Here is a 12349-nt window from a genome sequence, read left to right as displayed (position 1 = left end):
ACCTCACTTTCTGTTCCCAACAGGTCATCTGGATAGATCCCCTCGCTCCAGGAGACCGGACTCCCAGGTTTCTCTTAAAACCTGATCCACAGGAGAGGGGACTGGCATTTTAATGCAGACTTTTCACCCTCCTCCTGAGAAAGTCCCTTCCTACAAAAGGTGGGCGGACTCTCTGCCCCCCCTCACCTTCCCTCTGGGCTCCCCTCTCTGGGTCAGACACTCTTGTGTCCCCCAAAAGGGAAGGTGTCCCTGGTCCAGCTGTGGGCTCACAGCTACCAGCTATGGCAGACTTCACTGGCCAGCAAAATTCGCCCCTTTTCACTCAGATTGGGTTTGCATCCAGCTATAGAGATCTTGGGATCTGCTTCCACCGCAGTGGTCACCCCGGGGAGATGATTACGGGACAGGAGCTGGCTTTGTTCAGCCCCTCCCTCCGAAACTTCCCTTGAGCCCCTGGGCTACAAGAACTGGCTACAACCATCTCTGCCCCCCAAGCTGCATCCTTTACTGCTGCAGAGGAATCCCAAGGCTTCACCCCAACCCTCCAGGGCTTTTACCACAAGATTCCTTCTCACTGCTAACCAACCCTGGGACAGATTCTGCCACATTAAAGAAATCATTCCCCAGTAGAAACGGTGCAAAATTGTGTGCCACCGTTGCAACCGTCAGTTCAGCCTGCAAATCCCGAGTTTGCATGTGTACTTTATCTAAAGGTGCAAGGACTTTGTAACCCCCTACCAGCTCTAATTCTGGCATTTGACCTGGCAACAAATCCTTCTCCTGGATCAGGTCCCTCTTGACCACAGCACCCATGTCCCTTAATCCCAGAAGCACGTTTACCATTTTAACAGCATGCATGTGCTCATTGCTTGGTTGTGTGGAAGCAAGTTTTACAAATCCTGGGTGGAAAGAGGCCACAGCAGCTTCATGTGTTACTTGTTGCCTGTTTTCTCTCTGCAAGGGACACTTATTCCTCAGGTGCCCAGTGGACTTACAATGATAGCACCTCTTGGGCTCCTCTGCTTGCACAGGGAATTTGGGATAAGTACCAGGGGAATGGGGAGGTGACCGTCCAGTCTCTTTTTTCCCAGTCCCAGGGGTAAAACGGTGATTCTGCTTTCTCGTAACCTTATACCCCTCTGCCAGTGGTTTATGTTTGATTGCAGCTTGTGCTTGCTCATAAGAGTCTGCATACCCAGCCAATTCATCCACTGCATTTGCCTTTTTGTCCCACAAATACTGTTTTACATCATCACTGCACATATTCAGGAATTGTTCCTGAGTAACCAGATCACACATTCCTTCAAAGCTTGTAATGCCCTTTCCCCACACCCACATATCTACCAAATCTCTCATTTCATTGGCATAAGCCACATTACTCAATCCAAATCCCCTCTTAAGACTTCTGAATTTAACCCTGTAGGTTTCAGGTGTAACCTCAAACTGTTTCAAAACCAATTCCTTAAATTGACCATAGTTTGAAGCATCATCAATAGGCATCTTATTGAATATGTCCAGAGCTCTGCCAGTCAATTTTGCTATCAATGTGGTCATCTTCTGATCTTCAGGGATGGCATGGAGGGTGCACAGTCTCTCAAAGGTGATGAAATATTCAGCAATATCGCTAGACTCATCATACTGTGGACATAGTCGCTCCAATTTGTGGATTTTTGGGGAAGTGTGTTATATCCTTGGGGGCAGCCGGTTTAGGAAGAAATCACTTGAGGCCAGACAGCAGACAGCTAACAAAACCACCATTTTATTTACAGACTCAGAGAACTCACCCAGCCGGCTGAAGCTGGCTGAGCTATCCCCTAATAATCTAACTCAGTTACCACAGGAACCAAAAACCATGACAACCAAATACACAACAAAGTGGAGCCAGCAGGTGGAGGATTTTGTCCCTTCAACTCCATAACAGCCAGTTCATGTTTCTGGGCCTCCCTCTGGGCCTCCATAGCTCTCTGGGGGCAGCTGCCTCTGCCTCCACTCTTGCTGTCTCTGCCTCCATAGCTCTCTTGTGGGCAGCTTCTTCCCTGGCTTTTTCTGCCTCCACCGCATTAAGTTCTAATCGTCTTAGTTCTAGGCATCTCTTATGTTCGTTTTCTTTCTCTTTTGCTTCCAGTCTGGCCAGCTCTAGTTTATTGGCGGTGTCACTGGTACTCATTTTCCTGCTTTCTTGTGCTGGGCCACAAGCCCTCTGCAGTTCACTGAAACTGAAATGCACTCATCTCAGGGGATGCTTAGTTAACAGAGACTTTCACCGTTCAGCCTTTCTGGATAATTTGCAACCTGTGCAGTTTTAGCTTCTTCTGATCTTCAATCTTATCTATTTTGCTTCCCTTTCTGTCCCAGCTTTCTTACCTGAAATAAGCAAACAGAAACTATCAAACCAGTAACCACTTTGTCTGTTCTCCAGCCACCACACTTAAACACACTTAAAATCACTACCAGTACCTCAAAGCAATCAGCTGTGCACAGATCCTGCTCGACTACACTACTGTGATGGGTTGGATCACAGAAACACCCTGGGAGCTGCCACCTGATGTGCCAAGACTACTTCTGCCCCCTGCTTTCCCTGCCAGCTCAGGACCCCAGCACCCTGTCTTGCTGAGCCATACACTCCTGTCTGCTCCAACAAAGACCCAGAGTCTGAATTACCTGCCCCAAAACTGCAGGTTTACCTGAAAGCAGCTCACAGAAGTGTGCTTGTCTTTAACACTCAGATGCCCAACTCCCAGTAGGATCTAAACCCAAATAAATCAATTTTACCCTGGATAATGGGATCATCCTCTATAACGCTGATAGAGAGAGATGCACAGTTGTTTGCTTCCCCAGGTATTAATACAGATTCTGAGTTAATTAATAGGTAAAAAGTGATTTTCTAAGTGGTTCCAAGTAGTAACAGACAGAACAAAGTAAGTGACTAAGCAAAATTAAATAAAATGCTCAAATCTATGTCTAATCAAACTGAAAACAGCTAAGATCCTCACCAGTTCCAGAATGCTCCCTTTTACAGACTAATCTCCTTTTAGCCTGAGTCCAGCAATCACTCACACCCCTTTGTTCCAGTTTCTTCCAAGTATCCTCGGGGGTGGAGAGGCTTCCTCTTTAGCCAGCTGAAGACCAAATGGAGGGGTCTCCCATGGGTTTAAATAGACTTTCTCATGTGGGTGGAGACCCCCCTCCTCACTCCTGTGCAAAGTCCAGCTCCAAGATGGAGTTCTGGAGTCACCTGGGCAAGTCACATGTCCATGCATGACTCACAGTCTTCACAGGCAGAAGCCATTGCTCACATGGTATCTTGTTAAATATCAGAGAGGTAGCAGTGTTAGTCTGTAAAAGCAGCAAAAAGTTCTGTGGCACCTTATTATTAGTCTATAAGGTGCCACAGAACTCTTTGGTGTTTTATGGTATCTTCTATGTCTCCAGGAAGACTTCTTATGTGGACTGCAGCATTCCAAGATACATTGTTCCCCAAGTGCTTCCTGATCCGGTACTTAACCTTGCAAATTCCTTCCTAAAGAAGCTGACCAAATGCCTCACAAAGCTTACTTAGAAATCAAGCAAGTATACAGCCAATATTCTTAACCTCAAGTAAAAAATAATGTATGTGTACAAATAGGATGAATAGATACAGTAGACCATAACCTTTACAGAGAAATGTTACATGGCACAGGCAGCACAAAACATATTCCAGTTATGTCATATTCCCATAAAGCCTTATGGGAGGTACCGTCATACCATTGTTTATAGCCAAGCCCTAAGATACAACCACATTTGCTCCAAACCCTCAGACAGAGACAAACACCTACAAGATCTCTATCAAGCATTCTTAAAACTACAATACCCAGCTGGGGAAGTGAGGAAACAGATTGACAGAGCAAAACGGGTACTCAGAAATCACCTACTACAGGACAGGCCCAAAAAGGAAAATAACAGAACACCACTGGCCATCATGTACAGCATCCAGCTAAAACCTCTCCAGCGCATCATCAACGATCTACAACCTATCCTGAAAGATGATCCCTCACTCTCACAGATCTTGGGAGAAAGGCCTGTCCTCGCTTACAGACAGCCCCCTAACCTGAAGCAAATACTCACCAGCAACTACGCACCACACCACAGAAACACTAACTGAAGAACCAATCCATGCAACAAACCCCGTTCCCAACTCTGTCCACATGTCTACTCTAGCGACACCATCATAGGACCCAACCACATCAGCCTCACCATCAGGGTCACATTCACCTGCACATCTACCAATGTGATCTATACCATCATGTGCCAGCCATGTCCCTCTGCCATGTACATTGGCCAAACTGGACAGTCTCTACGTCAAAGAATAAATGGACACAAATCAACATCAAGAATGGTAACGTACAAAAGCCAGTATGAGAACACTTCAATCTCCCTGGACATTCAATTACAGATTTAAAAGTAGCCATCCTTCAACCAAAAAGCTTCAAAAACAGACTTCAAAGAGAAACTGCAGAGCTACAATTCATTTGCAAACTTAACACCAACTATTTGGGCTTGAATAGGGACTGGGAGTGGCTGGCTCACTACAAAAACAATTTTCCTTCTCTTGGTATTGACCCCTCTTCATCAAATATTGGGACTGGACCACATCCACCTTGACTGAACTGGCCTTGTCAACACTGGTTCTCCACTTGTAAGGTAACTCCCTTCTCTTCATGGGCCAGTATATTTATGCCTGTATCTGTAATTTTCACTCCATGCATCTGAAGTGGGGTTTTTTACCCATGAAAACTTATGCCCAAATAAATCTGTTAGTCTTTAAGGTGCCATCGGACTCCTCGTTGTTTTTAAAAGCTGACTTCCAATGGAAACCATTCCCACAGTGCAGGCATTTATAGGGTCTCTCTTCTGTGTGGATTCACCAACGGTTATTAGGGTTTCTGCTATTACTGAAGCTTGTCCCACATGCCAAGCATTTATAAAGTCTCCCTCCTGTTTGGCTTGCCTGATGTGTAACAAGGCCTGATCTTGCTGTGTAACTTTTTCCATAGTCCAAGCACTTATAGGGTCTCACTCCTCTGTGGCTTATCTGATGTGTAACAAAGTTTGATCTCTGTATGAAACTTTTCCCACAGTCCAAGCACTTATGGGGCCTCTCTCCAGTGTAGATTATCTGATGTGCAATAAGGGCTGAATTCCAACTGAAACATTTCCCGCATTTGAGACACTGATAGGGTTTCTCTCCCGTGCGGCTTCTCCCATGGTTATTAAGGTCTGAGCAGTTATTGAAGCTTTCCCCATGCTCCAAGCATTGAAGGGGTTTTTCTCCAGTATGAATTGTCTGTTGTGTAACAAGGTGTTGTTGGTGTCACTAAGCATAACTCTAGGTAACTCGGGGGGGTGGAAGACCATGAGTGTCGATGAAGCCCCCCTGCTCTAGGCCTAAGTGAACCAAGGCTCCTCCATGATGAACTTTAACCAACCTAAGTAGCTGCAAAACAGAATGCGTAACAGTCAGCTAACAGCTCAAGGCAGTCTGAAGCAGTAGTGATAAGGAAAGCCTACAAGATAACAGGTCTGGGAAAATTTGCTAACAAGCTACCCTTGCAGCAGCCAAGGTTGCTTACTGTAGCTGCTACAGGGGGGAGAGAGGGAGGGAGGAAGGGGGGAAGAAAGGGGGAGAATCTAAACTGAAGCAAACGACTTGAATATAAAAAGAGAAAGCTGCTTGTATCTGCGCGCTTGAGTTGAGATGTGCTAGTCTCCTTGCACCACTTTGAGATCTCAAATAAACTTTGTCTGCTTCTCCACCCTGGTGTGTTCATTGGTGCGAAGCACACCGGGCAACGAACCCCGCTGTTGCCCCCTCGGGCTCTCTGTGCCGGCACAGTGTGAAATCAGAATGAATCCTTTCCCATATTCGAGGCATTGATAGGGTTTCTCTTTGGTAAAGTTTGTCTGTCGGACTGTGGTTTCATTGGGATTCTTTTCTCCTCCCTCATATAGAATAGATCGAACCACTTTCTTCCTTGGGTGGTTTCCCTGCAGCCTCTCTGACCTGTGCCATTTCCCCAGGCTTCTCCCTGTTCCAAGCACTGGGAAAAATTCCCCGCAGCTCTTCCCACAAAGATGCCCAGTGGTTCCGCTTCCCCAGGAACTTCCTCATGATCATTCTCCTCCTTGTTCTCATTCACTATCTCATCACCTGCTGGGAGAGAGACAATCCAGACAGGACTCATTGTGCTGGGGAGAAAGAGGAATAGCACAAAGGGAAAACCCCACACACTAAATGTGCACAGACTGAGCAACTGGAATCTGCTTCCACTTCCCACCCAAAGACTCAGAGAGAAGGAAAGATGAGAAGGAAACTCCTGCAGCTAACAGGACGGGTGGAAAGCTGTGAGCAATATCTGCTGACTAGAGCCCTGCCCTGGGTGAGATGAGGAAGAACCGAGGGTGCTTACTCACACCACATTTTTGGAATTCTCAACTTTTTCCTTCATTCACCAGATGGTTTCTATGACAGTCCTCACCTGTGTGGGTGCCTCTCGGGATCTCTCTTTCCTCGCAGGCCTGGAGATCGGGCACCCACGGCTCTTCCCCTCGCTCCAGCCAGGCAATCAGCTCAGGTTGGCGAATGGGAAATCCTGCGCAGGTGGTGAAATTAGACCAGATCAGGATGTTTGAAGTAGTGGGAGAGTGTGTGTCACAAAGGACATTCTGTGCATTGAAAGTGTCCTCTTCTGTGCTTGAAGATTGTGGAATCCAAGAAGATGGGAACATGGTCACTGAGCCCCCTTGGGACAGGCAGATATTTGAGGAGGTGGGGAAAATTATTATACCCTCACTAGGCATTCCCAGGATCTGTGCTCTCTGGGGGCCTTGTTGCCACACACCCAGCTCTGGTGTTAAACCCAGGGGCGGCTCTAGGCATTTTGCCGCCCCAAGCACGGCAGGCAGGCAGGCTGCCTTCGGCACGCAGGACCAGCAGACCCTCCGCAGGCATGCCTGTGGGAGGTCCACCAAAGCCGCGAGACCAGCGGACCCTCCACAGGCAAGCCACCAAAGGCAGCCTGCCTGCCGCCCTCACAGCGACTGGCAGAGCGCCCCCAGTGGCTTGCTGCCCCAAGCATGCGCTTGGCGTGCTAGGGCCTGGAGCCGCCCCTGGTTAAACCCCTGCCTCTTCCTAAACCTGCAGAGCCCTGAGCCCTCCCCATGGCTGGAGCTAGTACCAAGGAGGGAAGTGAAAAGGGATTTTTTGTGTGAATGCAGCAAAGAATCCTGTGGCACCTTATAGACTAACAGACGTTTTGTAGCATGAGCTTTCGTGGGTGAATACCCACTTCTTCAGATGCAAGTGGTGGAAATTTCCTGGGGCAGGTATATATAAGCAAGCAAGAAGCAAGCTAGAGATAACGAGGTTCAATACAGATGGGAGAATACACAGCTTCTCCTCCTTGAAAAGCTGGCGGGATGGGGATGAACTAGCATGTCCATTCGCTTTTGACACCCATGTCCCACTGGAGACAGAGGGCATGGAGCTGTGCATTACGCAAAACATTCCCCTCTGATCTAACTGACCAGAGAAGAACCTGACCAGAGTCAGACATGCAGACCCCACGGCTTCCAATAACCGAGGGGAAAGGAATCCCTTACCCAGCGAGGTCACCGTCTCGTAGTTCTCCTGCCATGACGTCCCTGTAGAGGGCTCTCTGAGCGGGGTCCAGCAGAGCCCCCTGCCCCTGGGTGAAATACACAGCCACCTCCTCAAAGGTCACCGGCATCTGAAACACCAAAAGTCCCCCACTCAGCACCTGCCACAATCTCACTTTTCACAGGGGTAGAGGCCCAGAAAAACAGAACCCCCCCTCCTGCTCAGAGCAGCCAGGAGGCTTTGGGGGTGGGGGAGAAGTTGAGAGCTCCCTGTCCCCATCTCCCCCTCTCCCCCCCGGATCATATCCTGGTCTTTTCATACCAACACCAGGATATGATGAAGTGAGCATGTTCGTTATGGTCTCCCTGAATACGGTGTGTTCCTCAGTTTCCCCAATGTGTTACTCAAGTATCGAGGTGGTGGGATATGGGTGTGTGATCCTTGCAGAGACCCCTCATGGGCAGGTGTGACTGCCAACTATCTGGGCAAAGAGAAGTGCCAGCACTCTGGATCCCGGCAAGTGGTGGCTGGTGCCCATCCTCTGCAAGGAGCCAGCCGAAGGTGTTAGAGAACAAAGAGAGAGGTGGAGCTCGGGGACCTGTTTGCCCAGGAAAGGGACAAAACACAGAAGAGGGGTAGCTGGGGGGTTGGAAGCGGGTCAGTCTCCTGGTTTGGGATTCAGTGAAGAGAACCCAGGGCTCTGGATGCCCCCAAAGATGGACTTTGCTGAATATTCCTGATGTCTGTGCTACCAAGCTCTGTTCTCAGGCCACTTGTCCAGTCTGGCTGCGGGAGAGGATCAGGGGACAGACAGAGGGGGCCTGGGAGAGTCTGGGAAGCAGCCACCTGAGACTGGAAATGGAAATCCAGCTGTGGTGAGAAAGGAGTGTTTGCCAGGGATGTGGCTGGTTATAGGGGCAGCCGGAGAGCTGAATATAATGTTGCAGCTATTTAATGCCTTACACTGGGGAAATCCTACATTCTTGCAGCTGGATACTGTGAGCTGAAATTATTTTCCTTATGGGCAAGACTGTCACTGCTCCCATTGTGCTGGAGAACACATGGCTGGAGATCTTTAGCCATCCGCCACACACCTTCATTCTGCTGCTGTTTCATGAGGCTGGGCACTGTAGCCAGGACTCTGTTGCGGCAGAGTGGATTTGAGATCAGATTCAATAGGGAATCTGGGGAGTGGCCTTCTGGAGCCAGAAAAGGAGTGGCAACTGCGATGGGAAAGACGTGCTGGGCAGAGCTGCTGCTGTGGAAGCAGCTCGTAACTTCACGAGCAACCAGAAGTGATGAAATACACTGTTACCCACGTGTAAGGCAAACTGGTTACATGGTTGAAAACTTGCTTCTGACCAGTCTTGTTGCTTCTTGGCAGCCAGATGCTGTCAGCTGTGGTGGATGGGTTCAAGCAGAGGATCTCACTACTGCTGGGTTGTTGGGTTTTTTTTTTGGCTGGTTAACAATATGCCTGAGAATACGAAATACGCCTGAGAATTGTAGTAATCTTGGGGAGGAGGCTGGAGAGATCTCCAACAACCAGGACAAATAACATGGCCTGGGGTAAAGTGAAACAAGCTAGAAACATTGAGTACAAATCGCCTACTGAGTGCTGTTTGTGTTTGCAGGCACCTCCCAGCCAGTGATGAGCTGCCAAATTTTTAACAACGGGTTCCCTCCTCCCTCCAAAATTTTAACAACGGGTTCCCTCCTTCCCCCCCCTCTGGGGGGGGGGTCGTGCCCCATCCAACCCCTCATGTTCCTTGACACACACACTCCGAGACCCCTGACCCATCCCCCACTTCCCTGTCCCCTGACTGCCCCTTGCCGCCCCACCCAACCCCTCCTCTCATTCTCAATGGCCCCCCAGAACCCCTACCCCATACAACTACCCCTTCTCTCTGTCCCTGAGTGCCCCCACCACCTCATCCAACCCTGCTCTTTCCTGCCTGCTCCCCCGGACCCTTGCCCCCATTCAATCCCCCTGTTCCCTGCCCTCTGACCCCCCCACCCCCAAACTCCCCTACCCTCTCTCCAACACCCCCTCCCTGCCCCCTTACCGCGCTGCCTGGACGTGGCTGGGCCAGGACAGGAGTCGCGCGGCCGGAGCCGGAGGATGCGGCGGGAGCCAGGTGGCTGGCCGGGTGGAGCCAGGGAGGGCTGCGGCCAGAGCTGGAGCCGGGCAGCCGGGGCCGCCGCCACGCCCAGACCCGCGCTGCCGGAGCCCGGCCCCCTGGCAAAACAGCAGGGGCGGCTGGAGCCACGGAGCCAGGCCGGGCTGGAGGTGGGGGGCCGTGTCCAGAGCCGAGCATCCCGGTAGGTGGGGGCACGGCAGGGCCGGGGGGGGTGCGGCCGGAGCCGGGCGGCCAGGGAGGGGTTCGGGGGGGGGTTCGGGGACGCGGGGCCGTGCCGCAGGCGGGCCCGCGGGGGGGGACGCGGCCAGAGAGGGTCGGGCGGGGACCCGGGGGGGCCGGGCAGGGCCGCGGGGGGGGGGATGCGGCCAGGGAGGGTCGGGCGGGGACCCGGGGATGGAGGGGGCCGAGCAGGGCCGCGGGGGGGGGGAATGCGGCCAGGGAGGGTCGGGCGGGGACCTGGGGACGGGGGGGGGGGACGGGCAGGGCCGCGGGGGGGGGGATGCGGCCAGGGAGGGTCGGGCGGGGGCCCCGGGACGGGGGGGGCGGGTGGCCGGGCAGGGTCCCGGCCGGGAACGCGGGGGGGGGGGGACGCGGCCAGGGAGGGTCGGGCGGGGACCCGGGGACGGGGGGGGACGGGCAGGGCCGCGAACGCGGGGGGGGGGGGACGCGGCCAGGGAGGGTCGGGCGGGGACCCGGGGATGGGGGGGGCCAGGCAGGGCCGCGGGGGGGGGGATGCGGCCAGGGGGGGGCGGGCGGGGACCCGGGGCCGGGGGGCGGGGCCCGGGCAGGGCCGCGAACGCGGGGCCGGGAACGCGGGGAGGGACGCGGCCAGGGAGGGTCGGGCGGGGACCCGGAGACGGGGGGGAGGGCGGGTGGCCGGGCAGGGTCACGGCCGGGAACGCGGGGGGGGGACGCGGCCAGGGAGGGTCGGGCGGGGACCCGGGGACGGTAGGTGGGGGCACGGCAGGGCCGGGGGGGGTGCGGCCGGGGAGGGGTTCGGGGGGAGTCGGGGACGCGGGGCCGGGCAGGGTCGCGGCCGGGGAGGCGGGGACGGGCCGCGGCCAGGGACCGGCCGGGGCACACGCCCCCCTAGTTTCCTACCTTAGGGTCGTCTTCCTGGGCCGGGGAAGCCTGCTTGCTTCTCAGCCCTCCCAGGCTTCCCGCGCGAACAGCTGATTCGCGGGAAGCCGTGGGGGAGGAGAAGCAAGGAGGAGCTTCATGGCAGGAGGTGGAAGTAGAATTCGCAACGGTTCGCGCGAACTGTTTGCTAAAATTAGACGCCGGACAGAGAACTTTAGCATCCGGTTCTCTGTCCGGCGTCTAATTTTAGCAAACGGTTCGCGCGAACCGTTGCGAACCGTCTGCAGCTCACCCCTGCTCCCAGCCCTGTGACTGATCATGACCTATTCCCAGCCCTAGAAGACAGTCAAGTATTGGACACCATTGCAGCCCATTTTGCAGAAGTTGCACAAGGTCACTGAAGTCAAAATGAGGACTAGAACCAGGGTCTCTAATGTGGAAGCCCCAGTGGAAAGTGTAAGCAATTGGAGAGATACTTATCTCAGAACTGGAAGGGACCCTGAAAGTTCATCAAGTCCAGCCCCCTGCCTTCAGGAGTAGGACCAAGTACTGATTTTGCCTCAGATCCCTAAGTGGCCCCTTAAAGGATTGAACTCTCAACCCTGGGTTTAACAGCCCAATACTCAAACCACTGAGCTATCCCTCCCCCCCAGTTGGTCCGAGAGCTAATGTGGTGGGGTGTGTGGTGAGGAACTGAAGCGCTGTGACAAATCCTGTAGCAGAGCCAGGCAGGGGAACTTGGTAGTTCAGTGTGCTTTGTATTGGGGTTTAATTAAATGAAATTAATGATCTATGTTGTTGTTTTTAAAGGCTTGCTGCCTTGACACTATTTATCTCTGTAGGTTATGGCGTGATGTGCAACCAGACAAAGCTATTCCACATTTCAGCCATTCAGCACATAAAGTTTCTTGCTAGTGTCGCATCCTGGCATGTTTGAACGTTGTTGGGTATTGTGACCAGCCAGCTCCCGAGTTACATGCTTATATGCAGTCAAGAGCCAGGCAGGCTGGAAAGGAACATGTCACGGGCTGGCTAATGTATCTGGACAGATTTGGAAGCTGAGAAGTAAAGTGAGCCAACCAGCTCGAGAGCACAGCTGAACAATCTCTGATGTACATGTTTATGTAAAGCACATGGCCCAGAGTGCAGGCTGGAGAGCAACATATCACAGTGAGGTTCAGGCTACCATCATAGTGACATACAAACATCTCCTCACTGGGGCTGGGATGACACAACCAACTTGGGAAGGGAACTCCCATGTCTCTCTGTTTTACTACTGTGAATGCAGCCACTTTGTACATGAAAACCTTTAACATAGTTCCATTTATGAAGTATGTTAATCTGTTTAAGAAAGGTGCGATAACCAATTACCTTTCAGAATCCATTGCTTGTCTTCTACCTCCTCCATAAGCATGTCATCAAAATGGTCATCAGCATCACTTGTATTGTTTGAAACATCTTGCCCTATATACTCCTCTTCTTCCATTGCTGT

At 52.3% G+C, this 12349-nt stretch overlaps 1 long non-coding RNA gene across 1 annotated transcript; it reads right to left on the bottom strand.

Moving 5' to 3' along the window:
* Positions 1–1821: 1821 nt before the first annotated feature.
* On the bottom strand, positions 1822–7660 carry LOC123345507. Its single transcript, XR_006572795.1, has 3 exons — positions 7639–7660; positions 6516–6629; positions 1822–2364 (listed from the first exon to the last, which is right to left on the bottom strand). It is a non-coding gene; the product is annotated as an uncharacterized LOC123345507 (long non-coding RNA).
* Positions 7661–12349: the final 4689 nt, after the last annotated feature.

Source organism: Mauremys mutica, chromosome 12 (genome assembly GCF_020497125.1).
Source record: "Mauremys mutica isolate MM-2020 ecotype Southern chromosome 12, ASM2049712v1, whole genome shotgun sequence".
In the NCBI taxonomy this organism is placed as follows: domain Eukaryota; kingdom Metazoa; phylum Chordata; order Testudines; family Geoemydidae; genus Mauremys; species Mauremys mutica.
Note: the sequence above shows the minus strand (reverse complement) of the source record. Positions and strands in the feature narration are given on the sequence as shown.